The sequence below is a fragment of the Mustela lutreola genome, chromosome 4, assembly GCF_030435805.1.
Source record: "Mustela lutreola isolate mMusLut2 chromosome 4, mMusLut2.pri, whole genome shotgun sequence".
Lineage (NCBI taxonomy): Eukaryota > Metazoa > Chordata > Mammalia > Carnivora > Mustelidae > Mustela > Mustela lutreola.
In genome coordinates this window covers 75,305,991-75,329,408 of record NC_081293.1, presented here as the reverse complement: position 1 = coordinate 75,329,408, position 23,418 = coordinate 75,305,991, and the positions used below count along the sequence as shown (strand labels likewise).

At 43.4% G+C, this 23,418-nt stretch overlaps 3 long non-coding RNA genes across 5 annotated transcripts in view; 1 reads left to right on the top strand and 2 right to left on the bottom strand.

Annotated features, from left to right (window-relative positions):
• LOC131828985 (uncharacterized) overlaps positions 1-15,143 on the top strand; it is a 28,013-nt gene extending 12,870 nt beyond the window's left edge. Inside the window, exons 2-4 of one of the 3 annotated variants that reach the window (XR_009352644.1) lie at positions 1,622-1,725; positions 13,656-13,860; positions 15,054-15,143. This is a non-coding gene — a long non-coding RNA (uncharacterized LOC131828985). Of the gene's footprint in view, positions 1-1,621; positions 1,726-2,674; positions 2,729-13,655; positions 13,865-15,053 lie in introns of those variants that run through there. The other 2 variants (XR_009352643.1, XR_009352645.1) reach the window with 2 other exon arrangements.
• LOC131828991 (uncharacterized) lies at positions 7,725-9,551 on the bottom strand. Its single transcript, XR_009352652.1, has 3 exons — positions 9,269-9,551; positions 8,550-8,723; positions 7,725-7,974 (listed from the first exon to the last, which is right to left on the bottom strand). It is a non-coding gene; the product is annotated as an uncharacterized LOC131828991 (long non-coding RNA).
• On the bottom strand, positions 12,753-20,970 carry LOC131828990 (uncharacterized). Its single transcript, XR_009352651.1, has 3 exons — positions 20,817-20,970; positions 14,990-16,220; positions 12,753-13,738 (listed from the first exon to the last, which is right to left on the bottom strand). It is a non-coding gene; the product is annotated as an uncharacterized LOC131828990 (long non-coding RNA).
• Between the last annotated feature and the right edge of the window lie 2,448 nt (positions 20,971-23,418).

The following is a 23,418-nucleotide window of genomic DNA, read 5'->3' as shown; positions in this document are numbered from 1 at the left end:
CTCAGTGGGTTAAGCTGCTGCCTTCAGCTCAGGTCATGATCTCAGGGTCCTGGGATCGAGTCCCGCATCGGGTTCTCTGCTTGGCAGGGAGTCTGCTTCCTCCTCTCTCTCTCTCTGCCTGCCTCTCTGCCTACTTGTGATCTCTCTCTGTCAAATAAATAAATAAAATCTTAAAAAAAATATTAGCTCGGAATCGTTTGCTTTGGTTAACTCACGTTTTAAGGCTGCCTCTGTATGCTGAGAAGGGGGAAAACGATAAGCCGGGATTCTTTTGTGAAATAAAAAAAAAAAATGGATATTTTTCTCATCCTCACTTCTTTTCCTTGCTGATGATAGCAGTTTTCAGTGCTATTCTTATAAGCTTTCTACTAGTTCTTTCCCATTTGAAGCATGGATATTAAAAAATTTTTTTGCAAACAGTGGATCATGGCCAGTTTCAAAAGCTGCTCTGACCCAGGTTTTGCTTGAGCTGATAGCAGTTTAAAAATGAGCACCAGTCCAAGGCCACACAGTTTGTTGGGGCCCAAACCGAGGCTGGACTCTGGCCCCCAGACACACAATTCAGTGTCTTTTTTCCCCCATTGTTCCACACCCTCACAGTTTATTGGATTGACCTAATGGTCCATACTGTGTCTTTGCAAGAAAAGTTAAAGAAAGAATTCACTTGCTAAAAGCAAATTATTTTGAGAGCTCCAAGTCCTCCTAGATTTAAGTTCCCAAAGAGTAACACACGCACAACCACAAGTGGCTTGCTAGGAGCCTAGCAGAAAAGCGACGGAAAACCCATCTTTCATTTTCTAGCCAAACACTAGCCTGACCTAAAGCTAAGCTAAAACAAAACAAAAGTGCATGTGACATATCTGAGCGCCCTGTGGGAGTTACTATAGACAGAACTGAAGAAGGGATAGTCATCATTCAACTCCCGGCAGGAGGCTTTCTGCAGCCTAGCGCAGAGGGAGGTAAAACTCCTATAAATATCAGCTGATACAGACTGTCTTTAAAGTGAAATTTGAGCAATCACATTTTCAGAGACTGAGAATATTCTGGAAATAGTAATAAAGACCCCGAAACAAGGAAGTAATGGATTCCCAAGCAGGCAGAATAGGTTAAGGACCTATGTCAGACTCAGAAGGAGGTCAGCAGAGGCTGGGAGAAGAGAAATCTAGATCAAGCCAGAACAGAAACAGCTCCCCAAGCCACACTGGGCAACAGCTCTGTGTAGCCCCTCAGGGAGGAAGGGATGGTGGCTGTCATCAAAATTCTACCCCTGGTTATATAATGATTGTGTTAATATAGAATAAAATATGTGTGGTTCTTTTCTCAATGGCATCTCTGTCACCCTTGTTGGATTCCTTTATTATTTCCACGAGGTCCTCAGTTAGGAGGCCCCTCTAGGAATAGAGATACCCACCCACCTGCCGTTTGGAGTCATTTCTGGGGAGGAAAGTGGCTTATCCTTGTCAAAAGGGGCTTCAACCAGCTTCCTTTCTAGCTGGGTCTGCGACATGTTCTCCTGGCCTAGGAGACTTTTCCCAGCCAAGCTTCTCTTTCCTTTGTTGACTCACTCATTCATTTGTTCATTCCTTCAAGAAACATTTATTGAGCACTTACTATGTTGCAGGCACCGTGTTAGCTTCTGGATATAGAGCAACAGCAAAATGAACACAGCCCCCGCCTTATTGTTCGTACAGCTCAGCTCTGCACGGGAAGACAGACAAGAAACAGGTAAGCCGATAAATGTACAATTCCATCTGTAGAAAAGGGTCCTGAATGTGGGGGGAGAAAAGAGGAAAATCATGATGTTCTCCAATGGGGAAGAACAAGAGACATTCCACCGAGGAAGATCATCTAGGAGCCTCTGCCTGGGGAGATGGTAATTAAATCATTTTGGTCTGTATGCACCTTGTCTCGTCAATATATCATAAACACCCCGGAGACAGGGATTTCTGCATTTGGCAAAGTTAACACACACAAATAGGTGCTCATTAAATTCACTGATAAGGTGGCTGCCTCTTTGTCTTCCAGAAAGGGTCGGTCTAACTCTGGGTTTTGACCTCGTCTTCTGCTCATCTATTAGGTCCCCGGGCCTTATGGATGGTGTGTGTCTTTGCGGTTCCCAGCAGGCTAGAGGACGTTGAGGAATGATCTTGGGAAAGGCTACCTTCCACATGCTGGCCTTGGCTGTTGACGCAGGCATCCTGGGAGGGTTTGCGGGATTACCTCCTGTCTGGACAGTTGTCTGTACCTTTAGTGTTGCTCTGTCCACTCTCTTAAAAAAAAAAAAAGGCACCACAGTCAGAGTCATTATTAAAAGGGAAAAATCAAACAGTAGTAACACTCCAGAGACACCAGAAGTATTATGAAAAGGAAGTGTTTAAGTGGAAAATACTGAGCTTTGGAAACAAAACGGCAGGCATCTGAACTTACTTACGTAGGAAGCCCTGGGAAGGGATTCGAGGGACGGTGGGGAGGTCTTTTGCCACTGAGTCAAGTCCCCAGCATTTGCTCTGGGATTTGAAACTTTCCATGGTCTTACATTTCATCAGCTGCTTTGAGTTACGTTTAAAGAAACACATTTTTTAGTGAGAAATTTTTGACAGAGAACGGGCAGCAGATGTAATGCTTTGGAATAATTACTTCCTTTGTTGACAGCTTTTTTTTTTTTTTTCCACAGCACCCACTTGCAATTAAATACAACAGTAATTAAAATCTCTAAATTCACTCAGAATGACTGTCCCATCGGTCACCTCCAGAAAGCCTTCAAATGTCATTGTGAAAAGAATGTCTTCTCAGAGATGCCAGGTGCTAAGACAGAGGGTTTGCATTTTTCTAATTTGTAGTCAGAAATTGATAATATGCAGGAAATGTTTCACTGATTTGAAAATCATTGCCGTGAATTAAAAATCCAAGGCTAGAGACCATAGGATAGCTTAAACTCTCTTAGGAAAAAAAAAAAGGGAGACCGGGTTGTTTTTGTTGTTTTTTGGTTTTGGAAGGCGGGGTGTTTGGGTTTTTTTTGTTTTTGTTTTTGTTTAACATTTTCATATAAATTACAAGCACATCCAAGGATTTAGTGACATACATGTTAGTGACATAGACCATTCCCCCAGTGCAGACATGAAACATTCGGTCTAATTTAGCCATGATCTCGGTGTGTCTTTCTGAGCCTACCCCTAACTGAGACAGAGTATGTTTACATCTGTTGGTAAACCTGTCAGTCGAGTCTCTGCAGATTTTTAAAGTGATTCAAGAAGGGCCTCTCCTCCCCCATCATCTTCATTCCAGTCCTGACAAAGCCGAGCCCTTCCCCAGGGCCTCTGATACATCCCTCTCCTATTCCTGTAACTCTGATGCCCACTTTGCCCGCCCACAGAGCACGGCAGGATTGAGCCTCAGTTTACCTTCTTGTCCTTAGTTCTCCGTCTAGATAGCATGCTGACCCTCCCCGCACCCTCTGCCGTGCTGCTTTCTCCACAGGGAATGCCTTTCTTCTTGGGCATACCCCTCTAATTTCTCTCCACCCTTGAGCCCCAATCTGAGAAGAGCTGCTCCGTGAAATGGGTCCTAAGGTCAGCAAGCGGGGTGCGGGGGGAGCCTCTGTGGGAATCCTAGGGCATACGGAAAGTTCTCCATGCTGACTCAAATCACATTCAGGCCCTCTTTTCTCCTCGGAGCCACAATTGGAAATCTTCTCCTGATATGCCCACCCCCTACAATTAATTCTCACCTTTTTAAAAAATTAATTTATTTATTTTCAGCATAACAGTATTCATTATTTTTGCACCACACCCAGTGCTCCATGCAATCCGTGCCCTCTATAATACCCACCACTTGATACCCCAACCTCCCACCCCCCGCCCCTTCAAAACCCCCAGATTGTTTTTCAGAGTCCATAGTCTCTCAGTGTTCACCTCCCCTTCCAATTTACCCCAACTCCCTTCTCTTGTCTATCTCCCCATGTTCTCCATGCTATTTGTTATGCTCCACAAATAAGTGAAATTGACTCTCTTTGTCAATTGTCAATCTCTCAAGTGATAATTGACTCTCTCTGCTTGACTTATTTCACTCAGCATAATCTCTTTGAGCCCTTCAACAGATGAATGGATAAGGAAAATGTGGTCCATATACACTGTGGAGTATTATGCCTCCATCAGCAAGGATGAATACCCAACTTTTGTAGCAACATGGACAAGACTCAAAGAGATTATGCTGAGTGAAATAATTCTCACCTTTTGTTCTTTTGCTCTTTTGTTTCCAAGGAATGGGACTGAGAATCGAGGGACTGTCCTGGCCAGTTTGGGGGGTACAAGTAGGATGGAAGGAGACTGGCTCCCCAGCACTGTTGGTAGATAATCATTCGCAACTTGAGAACATTCAATGAGCCCTCCTTGCGGGGATAGAAGATCTCCAGCCTCGTGGACATGAGTGTGAAGAGCGAGCTCTCAGTCCTGCTGGTGACCTTCAAATCCTCAAGCTCCAGACATTCCCAGCCATGCTTTGTCCCTGTGGGATTCCCATGAGGTGGGAGAATTAGGAAAAACAGATGAGGGGAAAGGCAGAGTTTCGCGGTTCCACTGCCTACAAAAGGAGGTTCTCTTGTGCTCAGGGTCTAGGGCTGGGTCTTCTGGTTGCGAGAACACACAAGCTAACATACACAGGTCAGTCATTTGAGAATCCATAGGACTGTCACAGAAATCCAAGAACAAGAAGGAAAAGCACACCTGGGTGCCTCCCGAGAACCACAGCCTGGAAACTTCTAGAACCTAGGCCATTATTTCCTGAGACTCACCCACATTACTCAGCACACCTGTTCCTTCCTTCTTGTCCTCCGCTGTCTGTCCTGTTCCCTCATAGTCTTTCCTCCCTCATGATGTTCACCTGCCCTTGGCTTTTTTAAGTCCTCTCTTGCTTCTCACCTGATCCCCTTGCCCTCCTCTCTTGGTCTCACTTGACCTGGGATCTTCATGTCCATTTCCTGACTGGCTGGACCTCTCAGCCCCCATTCTACCTTGCTTAAAGAGCAGTGTGATCTACCTGAAAACCCTGTGCACGGTCCCTGAGCAGCCTAATCAAGGCTCCCACCTGGCCTGTTCTGTGTTAGTGCGAGGGGGCGGTCTTCGTAGCAATCAGACACGTGGTAGGTGTGACCACTCACAAGGAGAAGTTTTTCCTTCTAGCAGGGCAGGGATTAGAGCCCACCAGGAGCCCTCCAGGGTCCAATGCGAAAGATGCTGGAGGGGGTGAGGGTGGAAGAGCTCCCAGTTCTCCCCTCACCACGTCTGTTTGGGGTAGCAAGCACATTGGGAAGCCTCTTCCACAGTTTGATAACCTAGCCTACTGGGCTCCTCACTAGGACCTTAAAATGTTTTAAGCTATTGCCTTACTTTACAGTTAAATATTAAGACAGGATTTAGGATCACACACTCATGGAAAGATGGCTCAACTTCCATGACTGCTGAATTCTTTCTTTAAAAAAAAGGAGAGTCTCCCTCCCATATAACTCATTAGGATCTGCTCTGTGGGAAAGGTCCAGGAAATAATTGTGAACACCTGAGATAATTGGCCACCTTTGCCAACTACCGCTCATAAGAGAAGGATTTGCCCATCGCTGTTGGAACTCCTGAGGCTTAGTCCTAAGGTTTAGGATTAAGGGCAGTTGTCAGATATGAACTAGTGCAGAATCAAAGCCCCTACTCAGAAAAGGGGGAGAAGGCGAGAAGCAACAGTAGAAGGTCCTCGTTACCTCGGCCCCTGCCTCCCTTCCGGGCATGTTGAGCTGATGAGGAGAAAACATGCCATGTCTACACCTGGTTATGTGGTTGGTGAAGAGCCAGAGAGATAGCTTCTATCCTGTTCCCCAGGTGGCTCTGTCTTGTTCCATGGCTGCAACAGGGCCCTGAGGTCCTGGCCTGGAAGCAGCCTGATCAGACTCCTGTTCTCTGTGGGGCGGGCTTCTGCTCTCAGAGGGTAATGAAAACTTGTTGTGACTGGGAAAAAAACACAACAACGACAACTAGAAAATCAGACCGCAGTCTATCCATCTTGCCCTCCTCATGGGGGGGGGGGATGTCTTGTCACTTGTCACTCAGGGTCTTGTTTTCATCCTACTCTGCGGTGACAGTTGGACACAAAACAAGAAGACCAGGGTAACAGATGACCTCTCTCCATTAGGAAATGTATTTATTTAAGTTAAATGGGGAGAAATTCACTTCTGCATGAAGGTCAAAAGGAATTGGATAAAAATACGACATCAACACTTTTTTTTTTAATTGTTCAGTTACCTAGAAAGAGAGGGAACAAAGAGATAGAACCCAAACAAGATAAAGAATGCCTACGTACAGCCAGCAGCTAATATGATATACATGTTGAAAAAAAGGAGTCCCACTAACACCAAAAATAAGATAAATATGTCCTCTTTTACCATGTCTAATGCAATCTGGAATTTCTAGTCAATGAAAAAAGACAACGAAAAGAAAAGCGAGAGGGAGCTTTGGGGAAGGAGCTAAAATTGTGGTCTGTATCTAATATCGCTATTGACCTAAAAAAAAACCAAAGCAATTAATAAAAATTATCAGTCCAAAAAAGAGACTGGAATAGGACAGAAAGATCTAAAATAGACATAAATTTTTTTTTCGTTAAGTACAGCAGGAGTGGTATTGGAATTGGATCAAGGTGATAGACCAAACGCAGATGACTGCCAGATTTTTAGGACAACAGGGATAAACCCACCAAGCACAAGAAACTAGGAGAAAGAAACATACACCAGAGAAAAACTCTATGAAGAGTAAAAGAGAACCCAAGACCCTCCACACAGATTGGAAAAATACGAAGACTGGGAGGGGGACCTTGGCTCCATCAATACGTGATTATATGTGATTAATAGTTCACAAGCAGTGTTAACATTTCCTTGGCCGTTTTGTATATTCCTGTGTAAATGTACATACATATACATGAATATTTATGTATTCTATTATTGAGTTATTGGAGTCACACTCCTACTAAGGTTTAGAGTTTGCAGTCAGGGAAGCTGAGGGGAGACCTTCCAAGGTCACCAGGGATAAGGACTGGGTAATATCCATGGGGTTTGGCAAAGAAAGAGTTAAGCTGGTAGGCTTGTGTGGAACAGCTCTGGAGGACTCGCTGGAGAAGAGTTCTGGCTCCCCACACGGGAGATGAGGGAGAAAAGAGCACGCTGTAGCTAGAGGAGGGGCTGCGTGGCACGAGCGACTTGACTTGTAAGCTGGGAAAGGCTTGACTGTGTTATGTATATGGTGCCCATGCGTGTCAACATCTGGAAGAACGAGGAGAGTCACTAAGAGCTCAGTGGTCGGGGACAAGTCGAGGCAGAGCCAGAAAGTTCTTTGAACGTGCCGAAGTGAATGGGGAAGGAGTCCTGGAAGGAATTGCCTTAGACACCACCAAAATGACTTCAGCAACACGTTCTCCTGCCTTCTTGCTAACAAGAAACAGTGGCACACACAGCACTTAGTAACTTCCACGAGCGATGGCAGGAGATGGCTTCCAGCTCTTGGATCCATCTTAGGATCCCTCCTGCTTAAGCCTGGGGCTTCCTTCCAAACCACAGAAAAGACAACCAGAAGTGGTGGGACCATCCTCAAATCTGAAAACCATCATGGCCCTAGCTGAAACCTCCATTTTCTTCATACCAACTGTGTACACTTAGGATAGCTAAGCTATGGGAATAGATCCAAACACACAATGACTCAACATAATAAATGTTTATTTCTGACTCGCATAACAGTCCAGGGTGTGATTCCGGAGAGTAGGGAGGCCTGTGTTCATGGCAGCACCAGGATCTTCCAGACTTGGTTTCCAAGGTCTCAACTCAGTTGGCAGGTAGGAGGAAAAGCATAAAGCCTAGCACAGGAGAGGTCTCAAAGGCCCTCGCCAGGATGCAGCACAACTCCCTTCTGCACACATGGCATAGACTGGCATAAGGACACATGGCCACACCTAGCAGCAAGAAATAAAGAGAACTGTCATCTAGCTATGTATCCCGGCAGAAGACGTACATTTGGGAAAACAGCTGGTGTTCTCTGCTAAACATCTTTTCTTTGCCCCCCCCCCTTCACTCTGCTGCCAGAGTGGTCCAACATGGAACTTGGGTGACATCTGATGAGTGCATGAGTGGGCGAGAGAATGGCATCTGTAATTCTCCTCAAAGCTCCTCAACTTCTCCCCATCAGCTACAAGGCAAAGACTGTAACTTCCTGTCATTGCCTCAAGGCCCTTCCGGCTCTGCCCCTGATTTCCTTCTTAGCTTCATTTCACACTTTCCCTCTGCTCACACGAGCCTTCGGCCAGACTGCGCCATTTGCCATCGCCCAACTTTGCCATGTTCTCTCATATGCGATGTCTTTACCCACTTCTCATCTCACTTTTCCACCCACAGAACGCCCACGTGTCCCTCAAGCCTCAGTTCAAGAGTCGCTTCCTCTTGGAAGCCCTCACAAATGCCCAACTTCCACGTCCACCCAGGCAGAGGTAGAGGTGGGCTCCCCCTTCAGCCCCTTGGCATCTGGACTGACCTCCAGTCCACTGCTTCCAGGTGATCTCGTGATTCCGTGCTGGGATACGTGTCTCTCCCCCAGAAACAAAGATGGCTCACAGGGAAAGCAGTGGCTGTTCTATCTACTGTCTTCCTGTCAGCAATGGGGCAGCAACCAGTCAGCCATCCTTAGCTTTCTCCATTTCATATTCCACTAGCAGCCAAAAATAAGCATCAGCGTACAGAGAAAATATCAGAGAAGTAAATAAGAAGTTCCCTGCTCCTGTTGGGTAAAGAGCACCACCGGCATCCAATGGGGCTTGCCTCATCTTCCTTCATCATTTGCACTGAAATCACCAAATCCTATCCATTCCACGTTCTTGATGTCGCTGGGTCCCCCTCCTCTCTGTGTGCTCCACCCTGGCAAGTCCTGCCCTTCCCCCTCACTCCCTCCTTCTCCTAACTGACCTCCCTCTCCTCAGGCTCCCCCTTCCACCATATTTGCACCGGTACGGATCCAGGAGGGGACTTCTAGGGGCACTCTCTCCATCCTAGCTGGGGCCAGCTCCTCTCCCTAAGCGCTAGGAGGTCCCAAACTCTTCCCAGCTTCATCCCCTGCACACCTGCCCTCCACCGATGCTCGAACCCCAAATTGCTGTTTATCATTCTTTGACTCTAATAGAAACGTTGAGCCCTCCAAGTCTGGCCCTCTCTTTGGAAGCACCCTTCTGCCCCAGTCCCCACCCTGCCCTTTCCTACCACAGAACTCTTCATTAGGAACTGACGCAGAAAAGATCTTCAGAAGCCATCGCAGCACACAGAGGTCCACACAGAGCTATTGAGCTCTACCCTCAGTTAAGCCATGTAGAGAAAAAGGGGAGCCTTGCCCCTAGAGGTATGGGTGGCTCCCACATGCGGGTGATCCCAGGAAACTTTTCAAGACGGCCAAGAAAGAAGCATCTTGTGGAGACGCCTTGACAGAAACAGGCAGGAAATTCTCCCAGACGGACCCTGACCCCTGGCCTTCTTCACTCAAAATCAACCAGTATTCCATTAAAAAGTTGCAGCCATAGAATAGGGCATTCTTTCCTTGTGATTCACATTACCCAGAAGTCTCTGGTTTCCCGGAATTTGTGTTAAGTAGTAGCTTTCAAAGATGATAATATTTGCCAACAATCCCTGGGGCACCACTTTACATTTTCCTAAAACAAAAAGGGGATTATTTTGTCCGTATTCATCCTTTCTACAGGCTTTGGCCCTATAGTCGCTCTTGCCCCCTCTGGCATTAAGTAGCAATGCTGTCCCATTAAATTATGAGAATCACGCTTTGTCCTGAAACATCGGTTGTCAATTAAGGTTGACAAACAAGCTTCCTGACATTCTCAGGAACATCTTGCCCAGCATGTGGTTACTCATTTCTCACTCCTTTTGTGAAACACTGGTCCCAGACAAGCAGGCAGAAATAAACCCAGGAACGTTTGGGGTCTTTACCAGCTTCCCAGCCCCACCTTCTCGATTCTCCGCGCCTGCATTGCCCTCCCCAGTAATGGGCTTGGACGATCGGGAGAAGAAAAATGAGGCTGTGATCATTGTTGATCGAATAAAATCGAATAATTCTCTGTGGACGGTTTGTTATTTTTCTCCTCTGGCTTTTCCCAGCCTCCCTCGTAATGCAGGAGGGAGGGGTTTGTTAGCTGTCTCCCTCCCGCCTGCGGATCCATGATCCAGATTTTGGCTTCCCTGTAAGGTGCCGTGTGTCAGTTCTGTGAAGGTAGACACAAGTACTCTGTGCCCCTCTGCCTGTTGTGGTTCGTGCTCCACATGTACAGACTGAATTAATTCCTCAAGATCCAGCCCCATTTCTTTCCTAACCAACCCCAGGTTCACTTGTGCCTGATACTATGTACATACGTATATATATATATATGTACTCATACACGCATACAGATATGTTTATCCACATGTGTTCACAGACTTTCTTTGGATAATTCAATATACCAAGCATCCAAAGTAAGTAACCTTATCCCTATTTTATAGATGAGAAAACTGAGCATCAGAGACGTCTCAGTAATCAGGTTACTAGTCTGAGGTAACCTAGTAACCTAGTAACCTCAGTAATCATCTTTTTACTATGCCGCCCTGTCTCTTACCACTCCCAGAGGACGGAAGTCTTCTTCACTTCCCCAAACCAGCAGCAGCATCACATAGTCCTTCCAAGGTTATATTCATTTTAATATCCATATTCCTTTGAGATTATTTCTGTTTCTGTTCTTTACCTCGTGGGATGCTGTGCTTGGGAAAACCTTCTGCCTGCGATGGGCGCCAGCACCCTTGGCAGCCTTTTCCATATAGAACGTTTTGGCTTGGATTTCTCTCAATTCTTACACTTTAGTAAAGCTTCCCAAGCCCCACCGAAGGTTTTGTTGTCTGTACGCACGTCTCCTCTGTCTTCCTGGCTTCCCCTCTCTTAGGACGGACCATCTCTTTACTAATAATATTTCATGTAAGTATCAGCTGGCTAGCTTCCCCCCTTTGCTTTTTTAATTATCCAAGTAATACAACTTCACTGTAGAAAGGATAGAAATTTCATATAAGTAAAAGGAAAATGTTTAATAATTAGAAATATCACCCCCCAGATGGGTCTGAGGGAGGACACGAGTTGTGATGAGCACTGGGTGCGGTAGGTAAGTGATGAACCACTGAATTCTACTCCTGAAACCAGCACTGCACTGTATGTTAACTAACTAGAATTTAAATAAAAATAATTTTAAAAACTGGAATGCCCCCCAAAAAAGAAATCCCACCACCCAGAGAAAATACTTTTCCTACTGCTGTCTCCATCTTGCATTATTTTTACCCAGAAAAATATATTTGTATACATGCATGCAGAATTTTAAAAATAAAATTATATTATGCACATGAGATATTTTTAACTAAAGATTTGTCATTTAGTGTTCCAGGAACTTTAAAAAAAGAAGACTTTTTTTTATAAAGAATAAAATTTGTTACATATTTTTAAGTATTATTTATATTACTCAATTTATCTATAATCACAGATACTTTTGTCTCTCTGATTAGGTAAAAACTCAAAGGAATTATGCTAAGGTTTCTTTCCACTGTTGTTTTGATTCTTCTGTTCACAGATTACAAGTAGAGTTTGTAGTATATATTTTGTTGTCCAGTGCATATAATTTTATTATAGTAATTTTACTGAAGCTTGTGTATGTCAGCAAAAAGACTGCAATCCTTCCTCCCATTGCTGATTTTTACATGAGTATATAACTTTTTATGTTAAAACTGGCATATATGTATTGAGTACCTACTGTGCACAGACCCCTGCCCACCCAAAGCTCATGTTCCCATCACAGGTAGGACTCTGCTCGGCAAAGTGTAAGTAAGTAATTCCGTAAGCCTGAATTCAAGAAAGTCACCGAGCTGTTTCCAGGTGCTGTCAATTTTGTCATGAATTCATGCACGGGTGTATCTGGACCTTTCTTGAGTTCAGAAGCAGCCTTGCTCCCTTTCCTCTCTCCCTGTCAGGACCGCCATTGATCCACGTTGCACCTTTCTTTTTTGCAGGTCCGGGATGTTCCTTCCAGTTCTCTGTTCTCCTTGTCCTTTTCCTCTGTGTTCTCAGAGCGCCTTACACTCGCCTTTCACTGAACTGACCTTATTCTCTGCAGCGGCGACATTGCTCCTTGTTGCTTCCAATGCTGTTGCAGTTTCTGCCACGGTCCTACCATCCCCTTGCATTTCCCTTTCTCTCCCATTTTGTTGTCTTACCATAACATCTTTTAGCTCTTCTGTAAGAATTCATGATTTCTCCCAGTGCCCTGAGAGCATTAAGCGAATGCTCCCTGGGATTTCCCTCTTTCCTGAAATGCTTTCATCCCCTGGTTTCAAAAGCTATGGCGATCCTCTAATTCTCTCTGCAGCAGAATTTTTTAATCTATCTCATTTCTGTCTTGTTCTATTGATGTTTGCTTATTTTTTAAGTCATTCACTTAATTGAAAAATATATTAGTAGAAGATCTCCACATGTCAGGCACCAGAAGGAAAATGGTGAAAGGGGAAAAAAAAAATCCTAGGAGTGGCTTCCAGTCCCATTCCCTGCTGTGAATGAGACTATAAACAAGCAAGAAACCAAATATCCAGTATGAACTGGGGCAAGCTATTAAAGAAAAAGAAGGGAGTCCTTCAAGAGAGAATACCAAAAGGGAGGAGTCTGCCTTTCACTGGGTGATGCGCTAGACCTCCTGGGAAGTGACAGTTAAGATGAGACTTGGAAGATGAAAATGAGCAATCCAGATAAAGAAAGGATAGGTGTGAAATAGGCAGGTATGAAGCACAGCAGGTGCAAATGCCCTGAGGCTGGGAACGCTCTTGCTCTTCTCTGTCCTAATCACTCTACAGAATCTAAAGTGAAAGAGATGGACAAAACCAGGTCACTCCCAGGCTTGGATGTTCTTGGAGATGCTATAAGAAGTTACTAAGATGTTCAAGGAAAGGAGTGCATGGTCTGACTGAGACTTTAGACCTACCGTGGCTGCTCCTGGGAAGCACAAGGTGGAAAACAAGTCTGTTAGGATGCAAAGTCAGTGATCCGAATGAGAAGTCACAGTAGTTCAGATATTGGCAAAAGGATTCAAGATGTATTTTTGGAATTGGAATTTTGGATTAAGTGAACTGGATCAAATGTGGCATAGAGGGTTTCATTAAATAAGAGGAAGAAATTGCTAGGCTTTAGGTTCAAGCAATGGAGTGGATAATGCCACGCTCTCAGCAGAGAAACAGGTTTAAGGGTGAGAATCAGGAGTCGGGTTTGGGACACAATTGTGATGCCATTTGAAAAATAGACAAGCTTGGGACTTTGAAGGGAAATCTTGGATAGAAATATCAATTTGGGAGTCCTCGGGTTACGGAAGGTGTCCCACATCACGTGAATGGATGAGGGCACCATGGGTAAAAGCACAGAAAGAGAGATGAGTAGATCCAGCTGGAGAGCTGACTTGTGTTCTCAAAACCATTCCAAAAGAAGTCTACAGAAGACTGGAAAGAACTGAGGCCAGAGTCTGCCCCCGGGTCCCACTGCACTGGGCTAATTTGTCTTTGTTGGTTGACTTCCATATTTCATTCTCTGTTGTAGGAAGGCAATTCTCCACATCAGTTTGCTGTTGGCTTGGTAACCACTCTTGATACATCCGCTCACATGAAACAGCCCTCCATCCTCTAGAGAAGAAAGTAGACGTTAATACCACTCTGTTTGGGAAAGTCCTTATCTGCCTCCATGTGAAACCCTGAGTTACTGAGAAGATGGATCAGAGAAAATCCCCAATTTGCTTTTCATTACCGTAAGCCATGTGTCATGTTCTTATTTTAGCCACATATCCCATCCTCATTCTCAACTTTGATCACTTTAACTTAGGGGGTGCTGGTAGGGCTTTAGGATTTCCTTCTCTCTCTGTCACTTCCGTCTGCCCCACTGCTCTGTACTTAATAGAAATTCTTTGAATTTTGAAATTCTTTGAAATGTGGTTGGCATCATTCCCTGGTTTCAAAACAAATTAGTTGGGGGTATTTTGTTTTTATTTCTTTAATGTCTCTTGGTCGTTTCCAATTCTGAGAAGAGCTTCAGAAATGTATACATAAGTTACCATCTTTGCCAAAATTTCTGTGGCAGCTGGCATGATTTCTTGATTCCCCTACATGTCCTTAATTCATATCTAAATATTCTCAGAAAACGTGTTAAAAATAGACCTTTTCAAATTCACAACACAACAAGGACTTGTGTTGTAATGTATACTAGATCACACCACCTGGTCCCCTGTTCATTCAATAACATATTGTTAACAAGAGAGTTTAAGATTCTAATGCAAACGAAAAGTGGTATATCCAAACAATGGAATAGTATTCAGCCACAGAAAGGGGTGAGATGTCACATGGATGAAACTTGCAAACGTCACACTAAGTGAAAGAAGCCAGTCACACACACACACACAAAAACGTATTACATGGTTTCGTTAATACGAAATGTCCGCTGTACACATCTATTGAGACCCAGAGTAGATCAGCAGTTACCAGGAGATTTGTGTTGCATTTGCTTGAATTTCAGTGTACCTCTAATACTCTTACATGCTTTTTCCAAGATTCTCCAGCATCTGTGTCACCTACCTCCTGATAACTTTTTGCCTGCACTCCAAAAACACTGGTTCCACTCCTCCTGGAGACCTGAGGCCTCCCTGAGGACTCGACATTTCTGTTTCAGTCTGGACTGGTTTTCCTCTAGGCCTGCTCTGTCGTTCTATTTTTAGGACTTCCTTTTGCTGTTCTCCCTCCCCTTGCCCAGATCCCATGTCTTCCTCTTTCGTGGTTTACTTCCGCATTTTCCCAGGACACGTTCTCCCATACCTTGCCAGGAAAGGTTGCATAGGTGATAAAAATTCGGAATCCCTAAATATCTGAACATCTGTCTATTCTTACCTTTGACTTGATTGATGATTGAGTGAGGTCCGGAGTAGTTCTAAATCGGTGTATTATTCTACAGGTGATTCTTGAACGTGCCTTTGTAACTCAATTAATATGGTAAGTACTAGAAATAGAAATGTGAGTGAGTGAGATATGAGGAAGTCAAAACAAGGGTAGATTCTTCTTTTTTAACTTGATTTTTAAAAAGAGAGAAAAGGGGGATGGGGAATGGGCAAAATGGGTGAAGGGAGGTGGGAGACACAGCTTCTAGTCATGGAATGAGTAAGTCATGGGAATATGAGGCAGAGCGTAGGGAATATAGCCACTGATATTGTAATAGCATTCTGTGGTGACAGATGGTAGTGACACGTGTGGTGAGCATAGCATCAGTATAGAGACGTCAAATCACTATGTTGTGTATTTGAAAGTAACGTCATAGTGTGTCAACTCTACGTCAACAAAAATAGATTTAAAGAAATAAAAAAATTAATACAAAATAAAGAGAGTGCTATGTAAGTAGAATGCAAGATAAAGGTTTTCTTTTTCTCCTTTTACTAAAAAAAAAAAAAAAAAGAGGGGGAAGAAAAGGATATCTAATAGGCTCTAAGAAATGACCCAAAGGAGATTAAAATGTCAAAAATGAGATGAAAAAGAGATAATTCAAGAAGACATGGCCTAGGTCCCAAGAAAGGGAGGACAAGGAGCACAGTAAAAAAGCTGGCCTTACACAAGAGGAAGAGAGTTTTTCCTTTTGCATCACAGGGAAGCAGATTGAAAGAGGGAGAGTGTGGGTTGATGATAGAAGGGCAGGAAGTTGAGAGTCTTTATTTATTTAGGAAAAGGCCGGGGTAGGGCTGAGGGAGAACGGGGGAAGTGGGAGGGACAGAAAGCGCAGGCAGAGAAGGTTTGTGGAGCAGGAGAGAGCCGGACACAGGAGGAGGCCAGGTTTGCCAGGGAGCTCTGGATGAGGAGAAGCCCCTCTGCTCATGGCCCAGCCCTCAGTGGCAGACTCCTGCGGGTCAGGACGGACACACACTTCCCCCTACTCACACTGCGAGGACTCAGATCGCCGGGAGGCCTGGACCGAGGGTGACCCGGAAGCTTCTTCAAAACATGGTGGCCCACGCAGCTCTCCTGCTTCAGACTGAAGAGCCAGAGGCTCTGCGAGGGGGAGGCAGGTCACAGGGCTGGTGAACGGTGACACCAAGAATCAGCCCGGTGGCCTGAGCCGGTCCAAAGCCTGAACCTTAAGCAAAAACGCACACAAATTTCGTATGCTCATTACTTCATTCAGTCAGTGCACGCTGAACAGTCTGCTGCTTGAATTAAGAAGGGGAGAGAAAGTCCCCTGTGTCCCATAGCAGCCGTCCCTTTGGGGCCTGACCCTCGCCTACTGCGGACAAATCATGGGAGGAGAGCTCGTGGGGCCCTAGAATTCCTCAAAGTGCAGACTGAGAACACAACAGAGACCAGACGGAGTCTTCCGGGAGGCCCTCTGGTCAAAACTGGGACCCACGCTCTGTCTGCAAACCTCAGAAAGAACTGTTAAAAGTAAAGTTAGGTTCTTCTTCAAGTTACTATTCTTTGGTTGGAAACTGTTAGCTCGGACAGCACTGTCCACTTTCTAATCTAAGACATATCTGTAATTTTAAGTTCTCTAGGAACCATATATTTTTTTAAAATATAGATGAAATTAATAATATTTTCATATAAACCCATGTATCTAAAACTTATCTTTTTAACCAGTAATTCCTATTAAAAAAAACTACCGATGAGATATTTTACATTCTATTTTTCATACTAAGTCTTCAAAATCTGGTGTGTCACTTACACTTAGAGCACATCTCAGTTTGGACTTGTCCTAGTTCACGTGCTCAATAGCCACAATGTGACTAGTGGCTTTAGTAAAGGGCAGCACAGAGCTAGGACAGCAAATTGTCTTCTCCAAAGTCCCTCTTGGTGATGCTCTGTAAACTGAGAGACCACAACTCCATTCCTTCCAGGGACCTTAACCTCTCATGTTATAGACACGGAACACCAGTCAAGACTTGACATCACTTGCCCAAGGGCGTCCACTGAGTTGGCAGAAACCAGGATGAGCACATTTTCAAATATTCTAACTCCTCATGCTATGATGTTCCCGTAAGGCCATGCTACTTCCTCTCATTAGGTGGCGTTCACAGATTTTATACTGGAAAATACCCTCGGTATTTTCCTTTCTCAAGGCCAATTCTTTTCTCTGTGCCCCTCCCGTGTGCCATTTCCCTACCACAGCATTTTGCTTATGGCGGGTACTCTATAAACGGTGTCTAATCAAATGAACTTGGTTCAGTTTGTACAAGCAGTAGCCATACAAATTATCCTTCAACTATCTCTTCGTAGTTATTCAAATACTGCAGGGTATACGTATGCCACGTGAAGCACTTGTCAGGTGATTGTGCAGGAAAACAAAACTTAAGATGACCTCCCATGAGTTATTCTGTAGGGTTCTGAAGCTACCTGCTATGGGATATCATATAGTCTTTTTCTGGGAATCAGAGTTGGCCAGAATACATCCCCTGGGAGAGTGAAGGCAATCTTTTCTCATTCCTGCATGTCTGAACTCTCTCCCACTTCTAATTTATCACAGATTACGGCTAGTGATTTTGAGACCATTTTCATGTTTCTTCAGCACCCTGGAAATTAATTTGTTAGGACCTTTAGATGAATGTTCTCCTCTTTACTTCTCTCCAATCAAAGATCTTCACCAGTGACCCTCAAAGCGTGGCCGATGGCCCCAGTGGGATATCGAGACCCTTTAAGGAGAATGACGAACGGTATTTGCCGTCAGGGATAAAATTCAAGCTTTTAAGTAAACATTAGTATTTTAAGAAACTTATATCTGCCACTTTGAACTTGACAGCTTCCCAGTATTTAAAGACTTTTCTAATGAGCTCAGGGTGGTGTTAGCAAATGTGATTTTTTTTTTTTTTATGTTTACAGTGAAGTGTGTCAATATTTGGAATACTACACAAATCAGTGAGCCAATATTTTCTAAATAATCCATTCATAATGTTACAGAATTATACATGAGTAAAAGACCATTCAGAGAATAAGATAGGAGTGCCTGGGTCTCTCAGGCAGTTAGGCATCTGCCTTCAGCTCAGGTCATGACCTCAGGGTCCTGGGATCAAGTCCCACATAAAGTCCTGCTTGGGCTCCCTGCTCTGCAGAGAGCCTGCTTCTCCTTCCCTCTCTGCCTACCTCTCCCTTCGCTTGTGCTCACTCATGCTTACTCTGTGTCTCTGTCAAAAAAATAAATAAAATCTTAAAAAAAAAAAAGAAGAAGAAGAACAAGATATACTAACAGGTTCAAATCAAACAAAACGTTCAGTACAAAAGGTTCACTGAGGGGTCCCAATCCCACACTGCAGTGAACTTTTCAAAAAGTACAACTTGAGTTTGATAGTATCAAGAATACCTACAATCATCTAAAAAGGCTCTTAAGAAACTTCTCCCTTTCTAACCAAGTATCTGGTACAGAGGCCATTATTTTCTTCATGTGTTACAACCAAAACAACATCTCACAACTGATGAAATGCAGAAGCATATATAAAAATCCAGCTGTTTTCTATTAAGCCAAGTATTAATAGATATAGAATTTTTTTAAAAGCCACCCTTAATTGCTAAAGTTTTGTTTTGGAAAGCATAATTATCTTCACTAAAAACATTATTTATGTTAACATGTAATAAGTTTGTTGTTATTTTTAATTAGTAAATATTTCTCAGGTAATAATGTCTCAGATTTAATTTCCAATAGGGTAAAATATCTGTAGGTAAAAATAACCTACACACGCAAAGCTTTTCAAGGTCCTCAATAAATTTTAAAAGTCTGAAAGAATCCTGAGACCAAAACATGTGAAAACCACTGCTTACCCAGCTGTCCTACTCATTTCAACTGTGCCCTTTAAAGAAAAAAAATAATAAAGATTCTCATTTGGTTGTTATAGGAAGTAACTATGTAACACAGTAGCTAGTGGTCTAGGCTCAGGAACCAGATAGAGGGGAACTCAAATCCTGGTTCCACTACTTACCAGTTTTTCTGTGCTGACCAGTTATCGAATGTCAGCCTCCCTTGATTCCTCACACATAAGATGGATATAATTGTGCTTCCTATCTTTTTTTATTTTAAGATTTTATTTATTTATTTGACAGACAGAGATCACAAGTAGGCAGAGAGGCAGGCAGAGAGAGAGGGGGAAGCAGGCTCCCTGCTGAGCAGAGTCTGATGTGGGACTTGATCCTAGGACCCTGGAATCATGACCTGAGCTGAAGGCAGAGTTTAACCCACTGAGCCACCCAGGCGCCCCTGTGCTTCCTATCTTACAGGAATTAAATGGTAGCACTTGTTAAACTCTTAAATCCAGAATTATCACTATTACAAGAATTCACACTGCTTTTTAAAAATAATATGGCACTAATGTAACGATGAGAGATATTCGAAAGCCTTGAAATTGTCTTCCTTCATCAGGAAGTTATTTTTCCAAACATAATACCAGTCCCATTTCCTCCAGACTCGCCTTAATGATGTCGTGTAACAGATTTCTAAGTATTAGCAGCATTAAACATTGCAATTTTTTTTTTTTCTGTTATGAGATTGGAAAGCATGTATTGGGCCTATGAGACAGGTCGATTTTCATGTGACATCTTTGTAATCACATCCACAATTGGGAAAAGGCCCTATTACAAATGCTGATTCAAAGAGTTGACATGAGGGGGCCTGGGTGGCTCAGTTGGTTAAGCAACTGTCTTCAACTTGGGTCATGATCCTAGAGTCCTGGGGTCGAATCCCCACATTGGGCTCCCAGATCCATGGGGACTCTGCTTCTCCCTCTGACCTTTTACCCTCTCATGCTCTCGCTCACTGTCTCTCTCTCAAATAAATAAATAAAATCTTTTCAAAAATTAAAAATAAATTAAAAATTTTTTAAAAAAGCAAAGAGTAAACATGAGCAGGCGAGCAAAGCAATTTATCAGGCACTGACTCTGATGATGAGCTTGGCAATTATCTAGTGATGACTCTCTTAGGTTTCGAAATTGCTTTTGCTGCAGGTACACAACTTAATGGACCCAATTAGGGAACATTCTTCGTCAACGCATGCTTGAGCTCAGACATTGTAAGTTGCAGAACATATGTGACATGTTTTTTTTGTTTTTGTTTTTTTTAATTTTTTAATTTATTATAAACATATATTTTTATCCCCAGGGGTACAGGTCTGTGAATCGCCAGGTTTACACACTTCACAGCACTCACCAAAGCACATACCCTCCCCAATGCATATGTGACATGTTTTTACGTATTAAGCCTGAAAAAAAACACTGTCACAGAAAATTTGCATGATCATCACAGTTGGACCTATGATAATGCTAATTCCTTATTCAACGTAATTGACAAACAGCAGGAACTTCTTCATATGTAACTCAAGGAGCCACATGAATGTACTTAGGTTAATATTTTATCAAGGATCCCTGTAGCTAATTACAGTCCGATACAGTTTACTTTTCAAAGCCTCATCCACCTTAAAGAACTTAGGGTCATCATTAAAATTGGACACTTATTAATTTACTTTCAAGTGTGCTGATTCTTTCCCGTCATTTCCATTTTTCTATTGTCCATCTAGTGGTTTTTATTTCTAATTTCGGATATTGTATCTTTGGCCATAAAATTTCCATGTGGTTCTTTTTATAATTTGGTTCTCTGCTGAGAACTTCTATCTTTCTGTTCAAGTGTGTTTATCTTCACCTCATGGAGCATAATTGTAATAGTTGCTTTTATGTCTGATAATTCCAACATCTGGGTTACCTCGTGGCTGGCATCTCTTGATGGACTTTTCCCTTGGAAATGGGTTACATTATCCTGGTTCTTCCTTCTTAAGCAATTTTGGATACTGGGTTGTATCCTTTGGGTACATTTTTCTGAAAAACATTTTATTTACCAGTTTGTTTGTTTAAGCAAGTAACCAACACAGTCAGGCTCAGACCACAAATTCTCTATCACCTTCTGTTAGTGGTGGTTCCCATCTCATTTTTATTTTTTTTTGTAGACTGTGCTATGGTTCTTTAGGTCTGTCTTGAGCACGCCCGCTCCGGACTGAGCTCAGGACTTGGAGAAGTTCGTATACACAATGAGAGGGTCCCCCATCCCAGCTCTCCCCGTTCGGGATTTTCCTCCTTCCCTTAACCCACACTCTCTGGCCAACAGGAGACACTTTTCCTGGTTTCCTCTGGCTAACAGGTGGATTTCTCCTAGAGTTTCAGCCGCCCGTGTCTCCATGGCTGCACAGCCCTCAAGTGGGATGGACCCCTGCCACAAAGCTGTAAGACAAAAGAAAGAAAAAAATAAAAGCAAATCATCCTCATATAGGGTGCTTCTCCGAATCTTAAGCCTCCTTCCCGGTCTGTCTGCTTGTGTTTCCTTCTCAGAGTTCTTAGGTATTTGCTTCTTTGCATTTGGTCCAGTTTTTGACAACCACAGCAGAAATGGCCTCGAGTGGTTCTACTCCACCTTGGTTGGAATCAGAAGTTCCCGCATCTACTTCTCCAAATTTTACCTTCCCCTGCTTTCCACGCCACTCACTGTGCTCTAGCCTTTCTCTTCTTAGAGTTTCCAAAACGGCTAAGTTTGTTCCCTCAACAAGCTGTTGTACTCTCTCTTCCTTCTGCTCAACTCTGTTCCCTGCTCTAAAAGGTCAGCGACCTTTTCTGAGCTCTACAGCACCATCATTCCAAGTGGACATGCTAAGCACGCGGCATACACCTGACAGGCCGCTGGTCGACCAGCTTAATGGAGAACGAATTATTTTAAACCACAGCACATCTCTAAGTTCAACCACAAGTAAGGTACAAGTTTATTCAACAAATTTAAGGCCAAACTGGCCCATCTTGCTCTCGTTCTGGGTCTTGCCGTAAAAACATGTGTCAACCCCTCACCATCGTACCTATTAAGAACCTTGCAAGGATGCGGAGTTCTCTTTCATGGTACGAACACCTGTTAGACATTTCTCTTCTTCATTCATTTTGCAGGACTCAAGGCTTGTAATAAAATGGGCTTTTCTTCTGCCCGCGATAAAGGATATTGGCAGGATTCCATTACTGATTGTTTATGCATTCGTTGTTTGTGTTGTAAACTTGATTATGTGTACGAGGGGGCCTAGTGTCGTAGTGTGGTCAAGAAGCATAGTTCCAGTGGGCTCCAGTTCCATTCCCTCCATCTAGTTGTGAGGCCTGGGCAATTTGAATACTCTTTCAGGTTTTGTGCATAAACTGAAGGGTAGGTAAAGCCCGGCAAGCATCTGCCGCCGCGGGGCTGGCACAGCGTTTCCCTCGCTGCCCTCCAGTACTAAGGGATAGCGGGAGCTCCCCGAGCCCTCTTGTCTTCCCTTTCCTTCTCTTCCCACTTCAACTTCCTGCCTTTCTGATCTGTGTTTTGGTCTCCAGGTAGCTGACTTATCACAGGACTCCTACGAGTTTCAAATCTGTATCTTCAGGTTTTCTGAGGTAGAACTGTGTAGAAACTTCCTTGGGAAAGATTCGAGCAGCCTAAGGTTTTCAAGTACTTGTATAAAAAAAATTCAAAACCAAATACTCAAAATAACTTTCTTTTTAAAGAAAAAAATACTCTCCATAGGAAAGCATTTCTGTTTTTATGTCCATCGGTAGCCAAATGGAACATGATATAGACATTTCCAGTGCCCCAACTTTGGTTAAATGCACAGGCCTGAAAGTAATTCATTAATGCACACATCAAGATGCTACTAACAAATTCATTAATATCCAAGAGTCATTCCTCTATGTCAAAGTCATCCAAGGCTGACATTACTTTCATTACAGTGAACTGTGAGATTTCATGGAGAACTATTTGCCTGAATCAAACTATTTGAAACCCTGAAGTTGGACTCCAGCACTCCAAAATTTAAGGCATCCACCCACCCACCCAACGCACATTTATAAAACTTCCCAGTAGGGCAGTTTAGTGAGAGATGAAAGTAAAAACTGAAAGGCATTTGTCAACATAAGATATCATGTGGACAGCTGTATAGAGTGGGGAGAAAAATCCCGAAGGTGCACGTCAACTGATGCCAGTGAATTACAGGCTAATATAGGAAGCCACACAGGAACATTTTCAGAATTTCGCTGCGGTGAACAGTTGACAATCTGCAACACTAGAGCCTTGTTCCATTCCAAACAAAACCTCTGACTCAAGAACAGATGAGAAACCACATGCAACAAGAGACATAAATTATATTTAAATAAAAGAATGAAAAAAATATATAAACCCTTGTTAAACACTTTGTTTAAAACTACACAGCTTTATTTTATAACCTGGTAATGCTCAAAGATGGCAGCCGACTTCACTCATTCATGTAAAAATATTCTTTAAATGTCAATCAATAAATTTCTAAGTT